The sequence below is a fragment of the Mesoplodon densirostris genome, chromosome 2, assembly GCF_025265405.1.
Source record: "Mesoplodon densirostris isolate mMesDen1 chromosome 2, mMesDen1 primary haplotype, whole genome shotgun sequence".
In the NCBI taxonomy this organism is placed as follows: Eukaryota; Metazoa; Chordata; class Mammalia; order Artiodactyla; family Ziphiidae; genus Mesoplodon; species Mesoplodon densirostris.
The window spans coordinates 135,740,340-135,761,350 of NC_082662.1; the positions used below are offsets into that span (position 1 = coordinate 135,740,340).

The 21,011-nt window shown below is 45.0% G+C and overlaps 1 protein-coding gene across 2 annotated transcripts in view; it reads right to left on the bottom strand.

The window, feature by feature from the left end:
- The window catches only part of KCNH1 (potassium voltage-gated channel subfamily H member 1), a 420,384-nt gene that overhangs the window by 38,434 nt on the left and 360,939 nt on the right, over positions 1-21,011 (bottom strand). The gene's annotated exons all lie outside the window — the stretch shown is intronic.

Consider the following 21,011-nt stretch of genomic DNA (forward strand, 5'->3'; position numbering starts at 1 on the left):
CCCTCCTGGATTCTGCTCTTCGGCAGAGGTTCCAGCTCAGTCCTCCTCTCTGGTCCCAGAGTTTCGTTTTACCTGTGGAACTCACCCCTGGTCCACTCCTAGCCAAGCCAGCCTCTTCCTGGCTAGCCCTGGCCCCTCCGTGGGGAAGGGAGAGGAAGAAGCAAGACACTATGGTTGATGCAAATGTCATCATGCTTGCAGTGAGAAATCTTGCTGGGCCATCACACCGGGGTTGCTACCTGGGACTCTGCTAAGATGTGAGTAAATCTTAAAGTCTTGAGGAGCTGGGGGGACTGGTGGAGGTACCCTCTTCAAGGCCCAGACCTGGCTCCCCATCATCTCCCCAAACTGCACTCCCATTCCCAGGCCTCTCACAGGAGGAGGAAGAAGGAGAGAGGGAGAGAAGGAGATAAAGAGAGAGAGATAGAGAGAGAGAGACAGAGAGACAGAGAGAGAGACAGACAGAGAGAGAGAGAGAGAGTCTTCCTGCTCTTTCCAGATCTGTTTGGCCCAGAATCTGTCCTTGGCAGTATGGTGAGTGAAGATTCGATGCTAGACCTGCTTCGTTTTGACTTTTTCCTCAACTAGCTTGGCTGTCCATTCACCTAAAAACAATGCTGAAGGAAGCAGGGGGAGATGTCCAACTGTGTTGCTGCTGCCATAAATAATCTGGCTTCCAACTTTTCAGAAGACTCATTTTCGCTTTCTCTTAATGCCTGGGGCCCTCAGGCTTTTGTCTTAAGCTCACTAAAGGGTCTGAGAGTTGCATATCCACATGAACAGGAATCTGCAAGCCCCAAAATGCTAGCCTGTGAGCCCCCACCCAGTGCCAAGGCCTTTGGAGAAGCTGTGAGCAGTCTCCTCCCTCCGCGTCCCAGCCGCAGAGCTGGTGGCCTCCCTTCTGCCTGGCTCACCCGGCACTTGTTCAGAGAGCTCCGTACATCCTTTTCACTCCACCTTCTTCATCGGGAGGGTTGCTCTTATGCAGGCAATAATCCTTTACTTTGGTTTGCTCCTGTGTTTGCCAACTGATTTCACTCACCTTTAAAAAACCTTTTCTCCAACGCAATTCAAAAACCAACAGAATCGGAGGTGCTTTTTTAAATGCATAAAACACAAGAAAAATGATAACATTAGCAAGAAAATGAGGAGAGAAGGAAAACAAACGTAGCAAATGAGATATAGCCAAAAACCGAACACAAAGTTCTAACAGATGCCATCAATCTAATTCTGTGCCTCCTAGAGGCCAAAGCAAAGATGGCAACAGGACCAGGCACAGGATTGGAAGTTTCCAGCCCTTAACTCACAAAGAGATCATCAAAGTCCCAAATCACACTTTCAGCACTAAAGATGCAGTTCTGTTCTGGCTTTGGGGAGTGCAGTCCATTCTCTCTTTCTTCCATAAACGTTAAATGAGCATCTTCTAATTGCCAGGTCTGTAGGCTCTGGGGTAAAATATGTATCAAGATGTGATCCCTTTCCCTGATCTTCTTAAAGAAATAGATTTGCCTACCCAAGTATCCTTGGCTTCTGGTGGTGAGTTTTTGCCTAGAGGTGTGGGAATTAGGGAAGTGGTTGGGGGAAGAACAGACCTTCTGTCTCAGCTTTACTCTCTTCTCAGCCTGCAATGTCTGGCCCTTCATTCTGTGCCCAGAGAACTTCTCCTCTTTCAAGTCCAACTCAAACGACACCTCCTCCAGGAAGCCTTCTTATATATTTCCAGGCTAAAGTAATTGTTCCCACAGTTCTTGACAATTGCTTCAATTTAGCACTTATTCATTTTTCCTTCTGACATAGACTTTTCTGCCTTTCCCTCTGGCCTGTCCTATTCTTGTCTAAATTTTCAGGACACAGCCCAGGGCCAGGCCCATAAGCGGTAATCAGTATACACTTGCTTGCATTGCCTTAAAGATAATCTATTTTCATGAAGTGGAAAGTTCAGAGGTCAAATACACAGACGTTAACTTCATTCAGGACCAAGGTGGCTCTGGGTGGAACTAGCAGGAATTCAGCACCAACAAAGCAGACCTGTGTGCTGGGAGCCTCAGTGACCTAGAAGGGCTCAACCATTCTCCCACCACTCAGGGGGGTGGCTTCTCATGATTGTCCTAAACAAAAGGGTGTGAATATTGATAACTTTCTCCAACCTACAGATCAATGTGCTGCCTGCACTTCTCCTGATGTGAGAAGTGAAGAGGCCTTTGTCTTGTGTCGGGTGCAGTGGGGAGGCACGAAGTTCACAGAAGGAGCTCTGGGCTGTGGAATTGCATGTGAACTGTGATGCAGCGTCTCTGTGCAATGGCTGATGGCTGTGTGTGCTTAGTGTACATCACTTAACCTCTCTGACTCTCAGTTTCTCAGCTGTCAATAAGAAGAGTAAAATCTATCTCGTGGAACTTTATGACAAACCTTATAAGGTAGATGGAAGGGTTTTTAATGAAACCTGGTTCGGGATAGGTGCTTGTTAAACATTTTCTTCTGTCCTTTCCCCCCACCCTCCGCCTTTACCTGGGGTTGGGGCCCTCTGTTTCTTACTTACCATATGACTTTAGGCAAATTTCTCAACCTAAAACTCAGTGTACTCATCAGCGAAATGGGCCATTGAGGACTAAATGTGATGATACATGCAAGGAGTTTGCTGCATTACACAAGGGGTCAGTATTACATGTTTATTATAGGGGTCAATATACATGCACACCCTAATTCATGAATTATGGTCTTAATTCATCCAGTCACTCAAATATGTAGCCCCGTGGCTCCAGTGTTCTAGGCTATATTCTGGAGACACAGTGAGGATCACCACACCATTCCTGTCCTCAGAGAGGATGTGGTCTGTATCCTTTTTGTCTTCATCTGTTATGCGTTCCAGCTCCTCTCCATGCCATTTGTCTATCTAGGTGTCTCTCCTTTGGGGGGAACAACCAGAAGGTAAGAAATGAATGGGGGTACTTAATTCAGGCAGTACCCGTATGAGGTTGATGCATGATCCCACTTGCCAGTGGCACTGCTCTAAGAGAAGTCCCTTGGAATGTTCTGGGGTGTACGCTGTCTCCTCAGACAGAGGACTGTTTCCCAAAGGGATGCTCCATGGTGATGTCTGACCAGCACAGACTCTCTGTCGGAGGACTGTGTTAGTCCTGGAAGGAGGGCATGGAGCAGCCAGACCTCGGACCAGGAAGACTTCAGATCAAATCCACGGAAAAGATCTGCCTTCATGGGAAGGCCCAACAGCAGTAAAGACCAGTAATGACTCAGTGAAAGTTCTAGAATAGAAACTCCCAGATCTCCTCCATCAGGGGCCAGGACAGGCCTCCACCCACTCCGACAGGCTCAGGACCATTTCTGGAAGAACAGATGTGCTGCTTGCACCAGATGACTCACGCCCAGGCACTGAGCACGCCTCTGGCCACTCCCTGCCTGTGGACCAGGAGGGATGTGGAGCCCAGTTTTCTTTTGCTGAGGCTCCACTGTCAACAGCCAGATTTACACAACTCACAATAAAAATCTTAATGGGATTAGTTTGACTTGGTTCGAGTTTGCATCACTAATCTCTCATAACAACCTCCCCAGGATTTTGCACCATAATCATTAGGGCATAATTTTCCTATCAAGAGTTAATTGTTATAGACAATCATGAGTCGCTGTAATTTTTCAGGGCTGAGAAAAAGGGGCTTGAGGTTCTAACCCAATGTCAGCAACAATAATCATAAACACCAGCCCATGTGGGACTCTCTGTGGGGACTGGAGGAGACATGCTCTCTGAGGTATAGAGCCAAACAACACAGCTTTTGGGGTCCCTGGGACAGAAGGAGTCCTCGGTGGGGTCTTTCTAGCCTCAGCACAGGCTCTGAGACCAGGGTAGCAGGACAGTTCTCCAGACAGAACTTCAGGAGATGCTGCAGGAGCCCTGCTGCCCTGGTCTCAGGGATCCAAAGGGAAGCAAATCCTGGGACAACGGGAATAGTCCCTCAGAGAAGGCCACCGCAAGTTGACGCACCACGTTTCCTGGCATCTGTTTTCTAAGCACCCCCATCCCTGCTTAAAGATGTTCTATTTGCAATGCTCAGGTGAGTTTTGATTTGAGAAAGTGTGTGACCCACAAAAAAAAATCCAGATTTTTCTGAACCCCCCCCCAACAATTGTATGCTACTATTGAAGGATTTACATTGTGGAATGATTTGCTGCAGGTTTCTTCAAACAGTGGGGCCTCCCTTACAGGCATTTAAAATGGAATTTGATTTCTGAACTCCAGCTTGCATGGAAGTTTACTTTCCCCAACATGTCTACTATGTTCACTGAGGCCTCCGTTCCTCACCTCCAGGTGTTTATGTGCTCCATGGGCACAGTGACCCACGTCGTCTACAACCAAGCTCCCTGAGGGCTCCTATTCTCCCCATTCCAGCCATGGAGATCATTAGGGCTCTGCAAAGAGTAGGTGCTGGGCATACAAGTTGATTGACGGACTGAGAACAACAGAAAAGATGAGTTCACATCTTGGTTTGAGTTTTGTCTTCTATTTGACCACACACTAATTCATTTCTAAATTGCTTTATAAGTGGCTCCTCTTTGCCTCCCAGGGAGCCTCTGGGATTAGGTGAGACACTGTCCTCATTTGCCCAGTGTGCTCAACTAGCATTCCCCAAAGGATTTTGAAGGGCCAGGCCCTCAGCTAGGGTCTGGGGTAAGAGAGGGAGGATCCAATTGCTGACCTGGGGACTGAATGCCTTGACTAGGTGGTCACACCCAGAGCTGGGACATGTCGGGGATGTGATGGGATTCATCAGTCAAATCCTGATGGGTCAGCATATGAATACACTTTAGTCCCCAGACTGCCCTCAGCAGGCCCCTGCTGTTCCCTCTCCTCAGGGATTCAGCTTTTGACAAGGTGAGGTGGGCCCTGCCCTAGGCTGAGCTGACTGTACTTTCTCCCTCCCTCCTGGGCCTCACTTCACTCCCGGACAGACCCTCAGCCTGTAGGGAGGTCCAGCTCCAGGCTGGGAACCCTCCTCTCTTTTAGAATTCACCGGAGAACCCAGGTGCTGGGGTGCGGGGAGTAACACTGTGAAATGTGTATTTCCAGTTCTGCCTTGACCCTTCCTCATCCTGGAGGCCAGACTCTCAGGAAATGGATTTGCATCTCCCTCAGGAGACTCGGAGTAGCACGGTGATTCCCTTGATCAGTGCTCTCCAACAGAAATTTAAGCCAAGCCACAGATGTCACATATGTGAATTTTCTAGAACTACATTAAAAAAGTAAAAAGAGAAAAAACTAATTTTATATATTATATGTATAAAATATACAGGGGTGGGGGAGTGGGAGGTATAAACTATTGGCTATAAGATAGGTTCAAGGATGTATTGTACAACACGGGGAATATAGTCAATATTTTGTAATAACTGTAAATGGAAAGTAACCTTTAGAGATTATATAAAAATAAAAAAATTTAAACAAATTTTAAAAAAGAATAAGGAAGAATAAAATAATGGAAACTAAACAAAACCCCCCCACTAATTTTAATAATATGCAATTTAGCCGCATATGTCTAAAATATGATCTTTTTTTAAACATCTTTATTGGAGTATAATTGCTTTACAATGGTGTGTTAGTTTCTGCTGTATAACAGAGTGAATCAGCTATATGTATACATATATCCCCATATCTCCTCCCTCTTGAGTCTCCCTCCCACACTCCCTATCCCACCCCTCTAGGTGGTCACAAAGCACTGAGCTGATCTCCCTGTGCTATGCGGCTGCTTCCCACTAGCTATCTATTTTACATTTGGTAGTGTATATAAGTCCATGCCACTCTCTCACTTCATGCCAGCTTACCCTTCCCCCTCCCTGTGTCCTCAAGTCCATTCTCCATGTCTGTGTCTTTATTCCTGTCCTGCCCTTAGGTTCTTCAGACAGTGTTTTCTTTTTTTTTTTTTTACGGAGTGAAGTAAGTCAGAAAGAGAAAAACAAATACCTACATTAACACATATATATGGAATCTAAAATAAAATAATGACATGTGATATTCTTTTTTTTCATACTAAGTCTTCAAAATCCATTGTATTTTTTTTTTTTTTTTTTTTTTTTTTTGCGGTACGCGGGCCTCACACTGTTGTGGCCTCTCCCGTTGCGGAGCACAGGCTCTGGACACGCAGGCTCAGTGGCCATGGCTCACAGGCCCAGCTGCTCTGTGGCATGTGGGATCCTCCCGGACCTGGGCATGAACCCATGTCCCCTGCATCGGCAGGCAGACTCTCAACCACTGCGCCACCAGGGAAGCCCTCCATTGTACTTTTTACACTACATATCCTGACCCATCAGGGTTTGACTGATGAATCCCACCACATCCCTGACATGTCCCAGCTCTGGGTGTGACCACCAGTCAAGGCATTCAGTCCCCAGGTCGGCAATTGTTAACTGCCTTCTATCAGTCTTCACCATCTGTATTTCAAGTGCTCAACATGTGCACATGGCTAGTGGCTCCATGTTACACAGTGTCATCCTAGAGCCAATGAACTGTGAAGGGGTAGCGAAGAGGGAGCCAGTCCTAAAGAGGCCCAGGGTCAGGAATAAAAGGGACCCAGGAGCCTGCAGGGACCAACACCTTGGACATTTCAATAGAAACAGAATCATTTTCAGGGTTCCCAACATGGTAAATGACGATTCCCAGATAAGCCCTCAGCTAAGACCCAACAAATGCCTTTGCACCATGTGATTTTGCCCACAACTGCATTGTCTAGTATGATAAGCATTAGACATACATGACTCTTTAAATTTAAATTAATTTAAATGAAACTGAAAAGTCATTAGCTCAGTTACATTAACCACATTTCAAATGCTCAACAGTCACCTACGGCTAGGAGCTAGGTGCATGGAGCAGTGCAAATATGTTTCCATCATCACAGAAAGTTCTAATGAACAGTGCTGGCCAGAACTTGGATCACCCCCTGAGAAATGGGGGAGTGGCCCCAAATCTCCTGAGTTGAACGTGCTGCCACTTGTAGTTAAGGGGGCTTGAAATAAAACCTAAATTGATTTACAGAAAAATAAGGTCATTTTTCTTGCCTAACTGAATCTGTGGAATGAGATGCATAATTCTTTTACCTTTTAATAGACACTCTTTTTAACTCTTGGAGCATGTGGCTTCATTTGTAAATTTGGAAAGCAGTCCAATACTGCCTCACAAGATGTTATGAGGATCAAATGAGACAAAAAAGGTTAAATCCCCAACCCGAGGCCTGGCACATTGGGCTCCTTTCCCTCCCTCCATCTCCTAGGGCTGTGTGTGTGTGTGTGTGTGTGTGTGTGTGTGTGTGTTTCTCCATCCCCTTTCCTCCACTCCTATTGAATGGGGGAGTAGGCAGATTTTCAGCTCTCTGAAAGCGAGGGCCACACCACTGCCCTACCCTGAAGCCCCCATAGCAGGAGGGGCATGCTATGGCCAAACAGGACTTGTGAGAAGGCAATTTGCAAACTGCCAAGTAGGTAGAATTAACAGGAGAAAACCACTTTATAGAAGGTAGAAAGAGCATCAAGGATTTGTAGAAGCAGTAAAATTAGTATGGTGAGCCAGAACTTCTGGAGAGAGTACAAGAAAATAAAGACGTGTGGGAAGGAAGAATTGGGGAGGGGAGAGCATTGAGGAATTCTTGGCATTCTTCTGACTAAAAAATGAGGTGAACCAAGAAGACAGCAGGGTTTAACCAAATAGAATTTCATGAAGGCTGACACTGCACTGGCTTGTCTAGACCATGAAACCCCCATCTTATAGGCAATGATACCAAAGTGAGAATAAGCAGCTGCAATTAAACAGTAAAGAAGGTGGAGTCACTCAAGGGCAGGTTAGCTGGGGGACAGTCTGGGGAAGAACACAGAACAATCTGTGCTAAAGAAAAGGGAAAAGTCATAAGGGTTATAATTTTAATTATATCTAAATGGGTTCACTTGAACCTGATTGCTCAAAAGAGCTGGGAACAATATAGATCTATTGTTTTTCTCACCAACTCTGGCCAAAAATGGCGTGTGTAATAAAACATGTAGTGGTATCGCCACACTGTCTCACCTGTTCTCCTTGGCTGAATCCTTGCCTAGAGGGACCCTGGCTGGGAAAAGGTGGCAGATCTCACTCCTGACCAAGGAGAGAAGCAATTAGAGCAGCTGAGATGTTCTCTCTGCCCCTCACTGTTTGGCCAGAAAGTTGGGCCTCCTCAGGGGCTAGTGGGAGGAGAACAGAATCAACAAAAACTGGGTGTCATAGAACAAGGATAAGCCCTGACACTGCTGTCATCTTGCCCTTCTGCAGCTGCTTCCTTTATCATTCTTGCAAGCTATACAACTGCCCCTGGTGCTTTAGAGCTAGGAGGACCCTAAGGGACCCAAGTTCAACCTGCTTTTTTATACCTAGGACTCAGTGACCCAGAGAGCAGGAGGGAAGTGCTGGCTGTACACAGGAGCCTTGAGCTAAGGTGGGGAAGCCAGGCCAAGCCTCCTGGCTCAGCTCAAGAGCTCTCTCCACTGGATCTTGTGGCTTTTCCACTTGCCACTGGATTTGCACACACAGTACATACCTGATGCTCTGGTGACTAAAAGCACCTAAATTTAACCAGCATGACCCAGGTCCTGCTGTCCTGGCTCTGACCGCCAGCCTGGTCATCAGAGTGATTTTTAATTCTAATGAAAATTCTTGAATGCAAGAGCTCAGGTTCACAAAGGCTGAGACCAGCTGTATAAGCACTTGGTGGTTTGGGTTAATAAAATGTTTAGCTCTTATAAAATGCCTTTTCTCTTGAGGTGTGTTTTTGTTTGTTTGTTTGTTTGTTTTAGAATAATGAGATCCCTGATATGACTCTGAGACTTAAGTGTGTAGAAGTGGATGGCTGGAATAAAATTTAGACTCCCTCCGTGGATGAACACAATTGCCCCCAGGCAACAAGGCACAGAGAAGACTCTGTCTCAGCTCCTCCTTGCTTTCTGAGACATGTCAGAAGCTGCAGATGGAAGCTGTCAGAAGCCAGTTGCTACATCTGAGCTGTCCTTTTCCCTGTGGCTCCAGGAGAGACCACAAACCTGGCCCACCTTTTTGTCCTTAGGTTTCTAAGCTGACTCATGATCTGCTGAAGATTGCCTCTCCCTCATATACCCTCACCCTTCCCTCCATGCCCATCAGTCCATGACCAAGCACTGAGAAAGTTCCAGTGGGTTCCAGCCCCAGACTCTATAAGGAGACTAATGCCCTGAGCTGGAGGCTCACAAGAGACCACGAGCTTCACAAAAACATAAAATGGAAAATCTGCTCTGAGGCCAAGAGATTGCACTTTAAACCCAAGCAGTCTCCCCACACCCCACTTGTGAACAGGGATAACAATCTAGGCTGTGCTGCTTCCTGAGGTGGAATGAAAAAGGTGAGGATGGGAAGACACTTGTAAAAGATGAAGCTCTACAGAGAGAAAGGACTATTGATTTATCCCCAGAAGGGTTCCTGGGGCTCCAAGGGCTGTTCTGGCTTTAGTGTTTGCTGTTATGTGTGCTTATACATAGTCACCATATTCATATTTTACTCTCCCATTTTGCAGGGGGGCACCCACCTCCCCCCATTATTCTGGCCATCACAGATAGACTGTGGCTGTCTTGTTAATTGCTCTGTCCTTAAGGCTGAGAGCAATGCCTGGCACATAGCAGGAGCCCACTGAATAGCGAGGGAATGAAGGAAAGCCGGAGCTCCCTGAGCGAAGGGATCAGTTTTCCTGTGCCTGCGCAGATGAATTCTGCACTCCATCACCCCTGCCTCTGTGTGCACCTGCCCCGTGTTTATCGCCTTTATTCTTCGGAATGATAATAGAGGAATAGTATTCCTCGTAGCCACCTGAGTTCCTTGGGGTCTGATTCATCTTCCATCTCTTGGCCTGGCACAGTGCATGACTCAATGCAAGTTGATGGAATGTATGATTATCCTTCTCTATGAATTTCTGAAATTCCCTATAATTGGGTCTAGTAAAATATAGTAATCTAAAGCCTGAGGGATGGAAGAAGAGAGATTCAGTTTACATGATGAACAGAGGACAGTTTCCCAGAAATTGGACTGTTTGTTTTAACCCCATATGTGTAGAGGAACAAAGGCACTCCTGGAAATATCTCATACTAGCCTTGCTGGGGTTAATGTACTTCCTGCTCCTGTCAGGCCTCCAAGGAGATAACTTATCCTGATAAAACCAATACCAATTTATGGAAATGTAAATAGACTTGTGAAGGGCATTCAACTGTAAGGGTAATATTAATCAGTAAAGATGTTTGACCAAAGTACTTAAGTAAGCAGGGCAGATCAGACAGGAAACCCATTTGGCCTCACCCGTATCGGGTATCTCTGAAAAACTCTCAAATCCCTTTCTTCCCTGAAAAAACAGAGATAACTTACATTTTTAAACTTAAAATTTAAAAACTATGTTATGTATAATAAGGACCTAGTGTATAGCACAGGGAATTCTACTCAATACTCTGTAATGACCTATATGGGAAAATAATCTAAAAAAGAGTGGATATATGTATATGTATAACTGATTCACTTTGCTGTACAGCAGAAACTAACACAACAATTGTAAGTCAACTATACTCCAATAAAAATTTTTTAAAAATAATAAAAATAAAAAGCCTTGCACTTCTCTGTAAAACAAACAAACAAACAGAAAACAACTATGTTATATAGAGTAAAAATATCACATCTCTCATCCTTTAGCCACCAGAAAAATGTTCTTTTGTGAGGAAGGTCATGGTGGTCACTGTCAATCACGGCAGTCAATGCTAACATCTGTGCACTAGGAGTGACAGGTGGCCCTCAGGGAGAGAAGCCCTCCTTTGTGGGTCCAGCTACTCCTCAGAGGTGGAGGAGAGGAAGGGAGGAAAGGTTCACTCTGTCCCCCAGGAAGCCCTCCCCAGGGAAACACAGAAAAAACTCTTTCCTAATGTATCTTTCCTTTAAAGTAAAGCTAATTGGTAACCTGATGACCTCACCAAAACAGAAAGGCCTTCTCATGACAGTCTGGGGACTGTCAGCCCATGTACTAAGCAACAAAGAGAAAAATAAAAGCAAGGTGTTTTTGTTCCCATGGCTCTTCTGGCTTCAGGTCCTGACTTCTTGAAGATTAAAAAGAAAAAAACAAACAAGAAATCAATAATTCTAGAACAAAGAAGACAAACAGTGGAAGTTAGCCATGAGAGTGGAAAAGTCCAGCCCTCAGAAGGTTAACCAAGGGGCACTTGTGAGTCAAAGCACAGTTGGTTGGACAGCATCGGATGTCCTCATGTGGAAAGAAAGCCTGTGACCTGTCCATGCAGTGAGCTGAACACTCCTTGCCACACACCACACATGGGTATCCACAGCCTCTCATGTGGTCCCCACCATGGCTGGGAAAGAGTGTGGCCTGGGTTGTTCACATGGGAAGCCCAAGGTCACCAGCTTCTATAGGCCATCCATGATCCCATCTTTAGCAATGTGGTAATAGCTGTCAGTAATCATCACTCACTGAACAGACCTTATCTGATTTCATCCTCACGATTCTGTGAGTTTCATATTATAATCCCCAGTTTACAGGCAAGAAAAAATAAGACCCACAGAGGTTGGGTAACTTTTCCAAGGTGATTCTTTTATAAAATACAGTAGTTCTCAACCATGGCTGACCCTTAGAACCCCAAATCACAGTGCCCAGACTGCATGGTCAGCCAATTAAATCAGAATCTCTGGGGTGTTTTTAAAGCTCCCTGGATGATTCCAATGTGCAACCAAGGCTGGATAACCACGAATCTAGTCAATAGTAGGATCTGAATCTGATTCCAGGCCTCTGCTTACTTTTCTCTGCAATACTGCCAATCCTGAAGGAATAATCTAGAGATTTAAAATAATTCATCAAATGGCTTTCCTACTGGACATACTGGGAGACCTGGGTTTCAGAAAAAGGAAATCCCATTTGACATCATGTTTACTTTCCTTATAAATAGGATTAAAAAGCAGGCTGAGGGCTAAGAGTCTTTCCCATACAACAGAGTGCATGGGCTTTGTGAACAGGATTTTCAGACATTCAAAATGTTTTTATTTTACCATCCAGTTCCACCACGTGCTTCTGGAAGGCTGAGCTGGAGATTGACTTCAGGGTCTCATGCTACCTTTTGGGGCCCACAGTGAGTGTTTCAGCTCACGAAGGCATCCACGGCCCACCCCATGCTGATACCTCATCTGTTCAGACAGATAGGTCCTGCCTGCCAATTCCAACGAATGCTTCAGTTAATAGCTCTCATTTTCTAGGGCAAAATCATCAGGATTTAAACATCCTCCGCCAACTGCCATGTGGAACAGAACATCCCATCTCCCTGATTTTTCCTGTCATAAGGAAATGATGGAAAATAATTTTCCATATTAAAGCGTCTGTTTTTCTGAGGATGAGAGCCACCATGGCCACTTTAGCTGAGACAGCTAGTTTGGGTTGTATAATAAAGGCTTGGATAATCAGAGCCTTCAGCCTGTCACTGCCATCTAATTAACCCTTTCCTCTTTACCCTATAAGATTATAGCTTATAACTGCCTTAAGGCGTCCCTAACAGTTCATCTCATGCAACTTCCATTCTCACTACTCATAGCCGCACACCACAGACACGTTTTGGTGTCTGAATTACTTATGAAAGTATTTTTAAGCCCCTCAGTGTGACATGTTAGGTTCCATCTTACAGGGGAGTGTAGGGCACTCATTCAGTTTCCATACATTCATCCAAGTTACATTTACTGAGCATCCTACCTGTGCTAGACATGACCCAAGATTCCGGGTGAAAAACACCAAGCAAGGTCCAGCCTCTGACCTGAGCAAGCTTCTAGTCCAGCGGGGAAGCCTGATACATAAAAGGCAAATATAACCCAACGTGGTGGCTAAATGGTGGACCTGCCCATGGATCACTTAACTCAGCTGGGGAGGAGGGGATGAAGGGTGATTGGGGAAGGCCTCCTGAACAAAAGGAAATCTGAATGGAGGAAATCTTCACAGAGGCATCAAAGATGATCAGGAGCTAATGACCAGCTGTAGAAGCTCACTTCTGCAGGGCAGCCAGGACTGCATTTGCCTCATTTAAATGTTTTAAGTCACCCTGAAGGCCCTTCACAAAATGGCTTTCCAGCCCTTTCTCCTTCCCAGTCCCCTGTGCTGAATCCCATACCACACCATTCCCCAACCAGGTCATATATTAATACATCCATATATTTCTGTTCTTGCTGGGCCTGTATTCTTTGTCAGGAATGCTCATTACCCCTCTTAGCCCACTAAGCTCCTATGAATCCAACAAGGTCCAGTATAAACGTTACCTTCTCTGTGAAGATTTCCCCAACTCTGGGCAATCACAGCACTTGTGACATTATATTATAATTATCTGTTTGCCTCTCTAGGCTATATGCTTCTAGAGGACAGGAACTGCCTCCTAATCATTCTCACATGCCCAGTGTTTGGTAGACAGGAGACATGTCAATGCCTTCTTTTTGACGAAGGAACGAAGGAACAAAGCAACATATCAAAAATTCACATGCTGTGGGTGGTTAGGAAGACCACAAAGTCTTCTCATGCTCTCTTGTAAGTTCCTTGTACTGTAAAAGAAACTATTCTGGCCAACAGAACACAGAGAAATGTGTATTTCAAAGGGGGAAAAGAAGTACATATTTCAATACTGAAGCCCTAATTTGGATCAGCAAAACCAAGGCAGATTCCCACAGGGTCTCCTTCATGGTAAGTATGTGATAGCTCCAACGTGCACACAGAGGCTTCCCTTACTCAAGAAGTCCATAGGACACAGGAGCACAGCCTCTGGTTAACTTTTCATTGTTGAGGACAAAATGGTGCAAGAGGTGTGTGCAACTATAGGCATGGGAGCAAGCTGAGATATTGATAATCTTTAAAAAATATGTCTAGATATTCTGCCACCAGATATACAAGAAATTATCATGGGGCTTCCCTGGTGACACAGTGGTTGAGAGTCTGCCTGCCGATGCAGGGGACACGGGTTCGTGCCCCGGTCCGGGAAGATCCCACATGCCGTGGAGCGGCTGGGCCCGTGAGCCATGGCCACTGAGGCTGCGTGTCCAGAGCCTGTGCTCCGCAACGGGAGAGGCCGCAACAGTGAGAGGCTCGTGTATCGCAAAAAAAAAAAAAAAAGAAAAAGAAATTATCCTGACTTCAAACAAAACAAGCTCCTTTCAATCAAAGCATGAGAAGTTCTGGTTCTTTGGAAATGACTTGACAAGGCTTCTCTGGAATTTAGCTTCTGCTGACATGTAAGAGCCAGGCACATTTTCATCCTCCCTCCAATATTCAAAAGAGTACAGAAGACTGTCATGGGATAGAAAGCAGCAGAACATTTAAAAACAAAACCCTTCTGGGAACTTCCCTGGTGGTCGAGTGGTTAAGATGCCGCACTCCCAATGCAGGTGGCCTGGGTTCAATCCCTGGTCGGGGAACTAGGTCCCACATGCTGCAGCTAAAGATCCTGCATGCCACAATGAAGATCCCTCATGCAGCAATGAAGATCCCGCGTGCTGCAACTAAAGACCTGGCACAGCCAAATAAATAAACAAATAACTTTTAAAAAATTAATAAATAAAAAATAAAAACAAAGCCCTTTTGAAGCCTATTTCCTGTCCCTAGGGATTTTCACAGCTAATCCCACAGGGATCTTGGTGATCCTCCAAACAAGAGATTGATCTGAACCACAAAGCAAAGTGAAGCAACTGTGGCTGGACCACTAAAGGACAGCAAAGGAGGCTTGGAGGTTCTAAACCTATATTCTTTATGGTCAGAGACCACCCGCATCACAATCACCTGGTACCTGTTAAAAATGCACACTCATGGGAACACCCAATATCTCCTGAATCTTAATTAATCTACTCTGGGGTTTGGCACAAGCACTTACATTTTAAAATAAGCTCTTCAGGAACTAAAGTTGGCAGACAACTTCTCTAAACCATAATGAACTGAGGCTTAAGGGTATGAAGACTCTTGGCACCCTTGTCCTAGTTCTGATGAGCCCTGTATTTCCAGACTGAGTTTGTGCATTCTTTTTTGATAACGTCAGAGCCTCAGTCCATGTGAAAGAGACTGTGTCTGTCCTTTCCAGTGCTTGGCACATAATGAATTCTCAGTGAATGGTGGAGGGTGGAATAGGTGAATAGACTATACAGAGAGATCACATAGAAGGACAGGCGATTGCATAAAAGAAACAATGAATGATGGAAACTATTGGAGAAATAATAGATTTCAATACAGCAATTACCAAGCATGAACTCAGGGTGAGTTTTTTGCCTGGATGACATAGAAATCACAAATAAGTTTCTCTCTGGATATTCCATGTCAGGCACTTACTTGAAATAGGGAAAGAAATAGTGTGGATCATTGGTCTGAAGTATGTACACTGGCATGTGCTATATGCATGTATACACACACACACACACACACACACACCCCTAGGGATCTAGCTGCCGCATTCAATATTGATCAGCTCAGCAGGAAGAGCCAGCTTCAAATGTATTTACAATGGAAAACTTCAGCCTTGGATTAGAAAGACCCTTAGGTAGAAGGTGCAGCCTTTCTGGATGGCTTTGCTACTCAACCTCGGGGGCAAAAACAGAGCCAGAAAATGTCTTGCTGGAAATGGAAATTTTAAAATTCATCCTGTATTTTAAAATTCCCCAGCATGCAGATAGAGAGGGGAATGGAATTTAGAGCACAAGGTACATTTATAAATCAAGAGATCAAATCAATCATAATAAATGGCTTCTTCTTTAGGTTTCCTTTCATTTTGTATTTCCCTATTCTTCCTGCTGCTGGCCTGAACTTTGGTTAAGAGAGTATCAAGAAAAAATTCACCTATCTTTCCCCCATGCTTCAAAATCAAAGGGAAACTTCAGGTGGAAATACTCCAAATCTAGCATTAAATACTTTGTGCAATAGTGTCACCCTGACACGTGGCAAGGGATGTTCAAACACACTGTACATTTCCATGTGGCCCTCCCAGCTTGTGAGCTATAATTCCCTCTTTCTCTCCACTCAAGAAAGCATGTTGAAATACAAGTGAGTGAAATGGCATTACTATAAGTATAATCTTGAATGCAGTATAATTCTTTTAAAGTAAATCATCTGAAAACATCTGTAGTTGATTGTCATTAGTAATAAATTACTCGCAAAACACCTCATAACTTATTGGGAAAAAGAAATCAATCTATCTTACTCAGTAATAGATGGAGTTACTTGTTCCTCAGGGTGTGGGAAAAAATGAAAATTCCTAGCAAACTGAGAAGACCCATCCCCCTGGATAAATAACCTTTCAAAAGCATATTATCAGTGCTCTATAAATAGCTCTCAAAGTTTGCAAATGAAGAGTTAAGTCAACACCAGAGCATTGTAATGCTGTAGGTTGGCATATCACTTTGCTTGAGACTTATCCATTAGCTAAAGAATAGCTAAAGAATATCCATTGTCTTTTTGCCCACCCCACCCTCTTTTATAAACCACCCAGTGAAGGAATGGAGATTGGAGAGTCCCCCAGCCTCTGGTTGGGCCCTCCCTATTCATTCCTGCAGGCAGCTCTCAGTAAAGCCCAAAATCTTACTCTAAAATAAGGGTCAGTCGTCTTATTTTCCAGAGCAATTATGACACAAGGGTAAGATTAAAATAGTTACATCTGCAAAGTGCTAAGCATTGTACCTGGCCCACAGTAAGTGCTGTATAAGTGTTTGCTATTATGATGGTAACGACATCTCAAAGCTACAGCTGAGAACCATCACTGCCTGAGGCTAGGCAGGAAAATTAGACTTAATGTCCAAATTATTTTCTTTCTAAAAGGCAGGTGGTACCAGTTTCCAAAGGGACATGGTCAGAGCTAAACCCCTGGGTGTCAAAGCATGGCTCATCTAACTCAGAAAGAGCTCTTGACTAGAAAGTGTAAAAAAAGAGTGAAATGGCCTAAGCCATTCACCAGGTGACCTTGGGTACCTAGTGGCTTCCTGGCAAGTCATTTTTCAAGGATAGCAAATGGCTTTGAGCTGAGAAGCAGTTGAGTGATAACCCTGTCTCATTCCCTACCTCTGACACCCTCCAACTTTGAGTGTATCTAGTAATCAGTGATGAAACTTGCCAATATTCCCCATGCTTTCCTAACCTGCAGTTCTTTTGGAGTCTTATGACTTTGAAGGAGAGTCAGGGGTAGGTAGGGGCAGGATGACTTCCTGAGAAGGCAGGAGGTCTGACATGGCAGACAGCAAAAGTGTATTCAAACAGTCTGGATTCCTGGCCTGGCCTCAAGGGCTGCCTGGCCTTGCAGCAAGCTTCTTATCCAGGCACGAGCCCAGCACACCTTTGTGTTTCATACTTTTCCAATGACACTTAAAACAATTTGGAATGCTCATGTTGCCTACTCATGCTCAATCGCCGTAATCAAACCAAGTGGCTTTTCTGTTTTCAATTGTGATCTGCAATATATTCAATGACCATTATAACCCTCTCCTCTGGACACCATCCAGGCAGGTACCTGGACATTTACCATACTTGTCCTGTCTTTTTAATTCTCCTCTTCCTTATTACAGATGAGGATTCTGTTATTTACAAGACAGCTGAATCTATGACAGAGAAGGGGCCAACTGATTAGAGAATAGGGAGAGAAGATTTGAGAGTTGGCTCTGCCCTGTTATTTTCTTGTGTTTTATCTTTCCAGCTAGACTGCAAGCTTTTTAAGAGCAGAAATGATGCTGAAATATTTCTAGCTCTTCCATCACCTTCCCTAACTTTCTATGAAATGTTATTTGTAGTTACAGTAATAATGTGTACATAGCTCTTCACATTTTATAAAATGCTCTTACTCTTGGGGTCCAACTCTTTTCTGCCACTTACCCCAGAGACATTAAGAGACTTTCCCATGTCAATACTACCCAAAACAGTTTACATATTACCACATTATCACATTACCAGGTAGGAGAGACAGAGCCAGCATCTGGACCCAGGCAGTGTGGCTTCAGAGCCTGCATACTTCACCATCACTGTACAGCCCCTCACGATGGTGGGCCCACTTCTCTTTTTACTCTATCACAAGACCTCCTCTCTCCATAGGCAATTTATTTACTGTCTTAAAAAGTGAGTTACAGGAAGGAGAGGAACTCAAGGTCTTATTTCCAGTTACTGGAGAAATTTTATGAAAGAGGTAGGATTTCAGGAAATGCCATAAGCCCTTTGAAAAACTACGAATGGTGTAAATTCACATTAAATTATCTTTTCCAAAACACATATGTTGCTGTTCAAATACACAGCTGTCTTAGGGAGGCTCTGATGGAGTTCTCAGGTAAAGTAACAGAGCTCTAGGTACATTTAGTAAACCCACAAATCATTACCTGAGCAAACACCGGGCAAGTGAGAGAACCAATATACGAAAGTCAGCCCTGCCTGATTCTTTTTTTTTTGCAGTACGTGGGCCTCTCACTGTTGTGGCCTCTCCCGTTGTGGAGCACAGGCTCCGGACGCACAGGCTCAGCGGCCATGGCTCACGGGCCCAGCCGCTCTGCGGCATGTGAGATCTTCCCAGACCGGGTCACAAACCCGTGTCCCCTGCGTTGGCAGGCGGACTCTCAACCACTGCGCCACCAGGGAAGCCCAGCCCTGCATGCTTCTTGCTCCCAGTTCAGCAGGTGCTTCACCACCCACGCCAAGGAGGCGAGATCACACCTTTGTTTCTCAGCCACTTCTGATTTTCTGTGCAGAGCTGACTTGTGTCAGGTTGGAGCAAATGAAGCACATGAGTGCTCTCCTGTAGCCCGAGGCCCGGAGTACCAAAGAGGGAGGCAGCCCCTTGGCATCTCAGAATCATTTAGGAGCTCATCATATCAGAGGGCGCTCAGGCCAGCTGAGGCCGTAAGAACACTGAAAACAGTGGCAGATGCTCCTCCTACCATGAGGCCAGGGCCCAGAGAGGTGCTAGCTAGCTGAGGATAAATTCCCCTCCAGGAACTGTGTTCTAAGCCCCGCTCCCAATAGGCAGAATGAGGTAACCCTGTGTGGACTCCTCTGGGGTTCACCACCAGCTCCAGTATCAACCCAGTAGCCTCACATTCAGAAACCAAGCAGTCCACGGACAGACCAACAACATGGCAGGAGAGGTACCTGGGGAGACAGCAGGTCAGACAAGAAAGGGGTACGATTTGTGCACAAGCACCAGAGTTCTTCCCAACCACTGACCTCTGCCCTAATAGGGCTCCTACAGCAGGGCATCCTTGCCTTATACTCTGCCACAAGCCTGGCCATCTCATCTATTGTGTGTTCATGGCTCAAGGGCAGAGTTCTTCCCTCTAGCTGTCTTCTAGGACAAAACCTCCTTCAGTCTTCAGCACACAGGAGGCCCCAACACTTTCTGGATTAGGTGATGAGTCATTCAGAGCCCAGCGTGCCGCAGCTCCCTGAGCTAAATCCTTCAGATGCCCAGGGCCCCTCAATCTGTCAGAGTTGAACAGACAAGCTCCTTCCTACTTGCTTTTGGTGACAGAAGAACCAGGAGATCAAATTATCAATTAAATGAAGCAAGCCTAATGGAAAACAAAGTATCATTTGACAGGGCCTAATTTTCCCTTTCTTTCTTGCCTTAAGTTTTTGGGAGAATGTACCTCTTTTCCTTCCCAGAAAGCTGTGCAAATTGTGAATGGACTTTCTGAGTAGAACTCAAGTCAAATGAGCTTAAGTTTGGAAAATGTTTTGACTTAAGAAAGAAGAAGCAAAACTCATGGGAATTCGGCTAAGGGTTGGAATTTACCTGAAGGCTAATCCAGACTATGATGGGCAGCTATAAAGCAGCACAATGCTTGTCCAGTTATGTGCAGATGAAGTAGGGGATCTGGCAGCTGCCAAGAGGCCCCCATCACCCTCCATTACTTTCCAAACTGGCCTGTCACAAAGACTAAAAAATCACACTATTAACAATTAATTGATAAGGTTCTGCATTAAAATTTATGTTTTAATGGGAGCAAATTCAAGATATCACTATAGTTAGTAAAATGGCATTGCCTCCTGTGATAAGTAAGCCATACCGGCCGTGAGCATGTACCAGGGCTCTCCTGGGATTTTAGACTTTGTTGCCTAAGAGGAAGCCCTCATATGACTCACAGTCAGGGAACAGGACACAGATGCTTCTGAGGAGAGCAGATTTGGGCAGGGCTGTGAAGAGAGAGACTGGGCTGGGGGATACAAATTCATTTGAGGTGCACAACAAAGAGGGGAAGATCATGGGAGGAGAGGGTAGGAGGACAAGTCAGCTGCTTCACTGTTCTGCCCTGTGCAGGGTCTGGTCATAAACACCTTTTTATCTCCAAAAAGTTAGTGCCTGGAGCACCTTCAACTCATCTTTCTATTTCTCACGTTTCAGAAATCACACTCAGCTCCCCAACAGTCAATAACAAATCAGTCCTGGCTCATGTAGTGCTGTCCATGGTGCTACTAGACAAGGTTCTGAAATCTGGCAACAAGGAATCATAGACTTAAAAGAACAAACAAACAAACAAACAAAAACCTCCAAATATACATGACTGTCATTATTTATACTGCACTCAGTTCCAAAGAATGAGGAACTTACAAAGCTGATGAACTGGGGGAGTTGTGACAGGTGTCCCACTCCTCAGCTGGTCCCAAGTACTCTCAGGCAGCCCCCACCTACAGAGACCTCGCTAGACGTTGTTTCTTCTTTGGGGGTCAGACCAATGGTTTCCTGAGCTTCTTAAACCTTCCCACCAAGATGCTCCAGAAAGGGCAGGAAGCAAAAGGAAAAAGAGAGGGCCAGCTCAAGGCCCATCAAAAATGCAACATTTCTTTTATCTTACATTTATCTTATAATTAGACAAAGTTTTCATCCTACTCCATAAAGCATCTGCTTTTATTCTTACATAATTCTCCCCCGACTCTGAAATTCCTGGGTACAGTGGATGCTCCAGGAAGCAGTTTTTTTTGGAGCAGAGGCAGGGACCTCTCCGG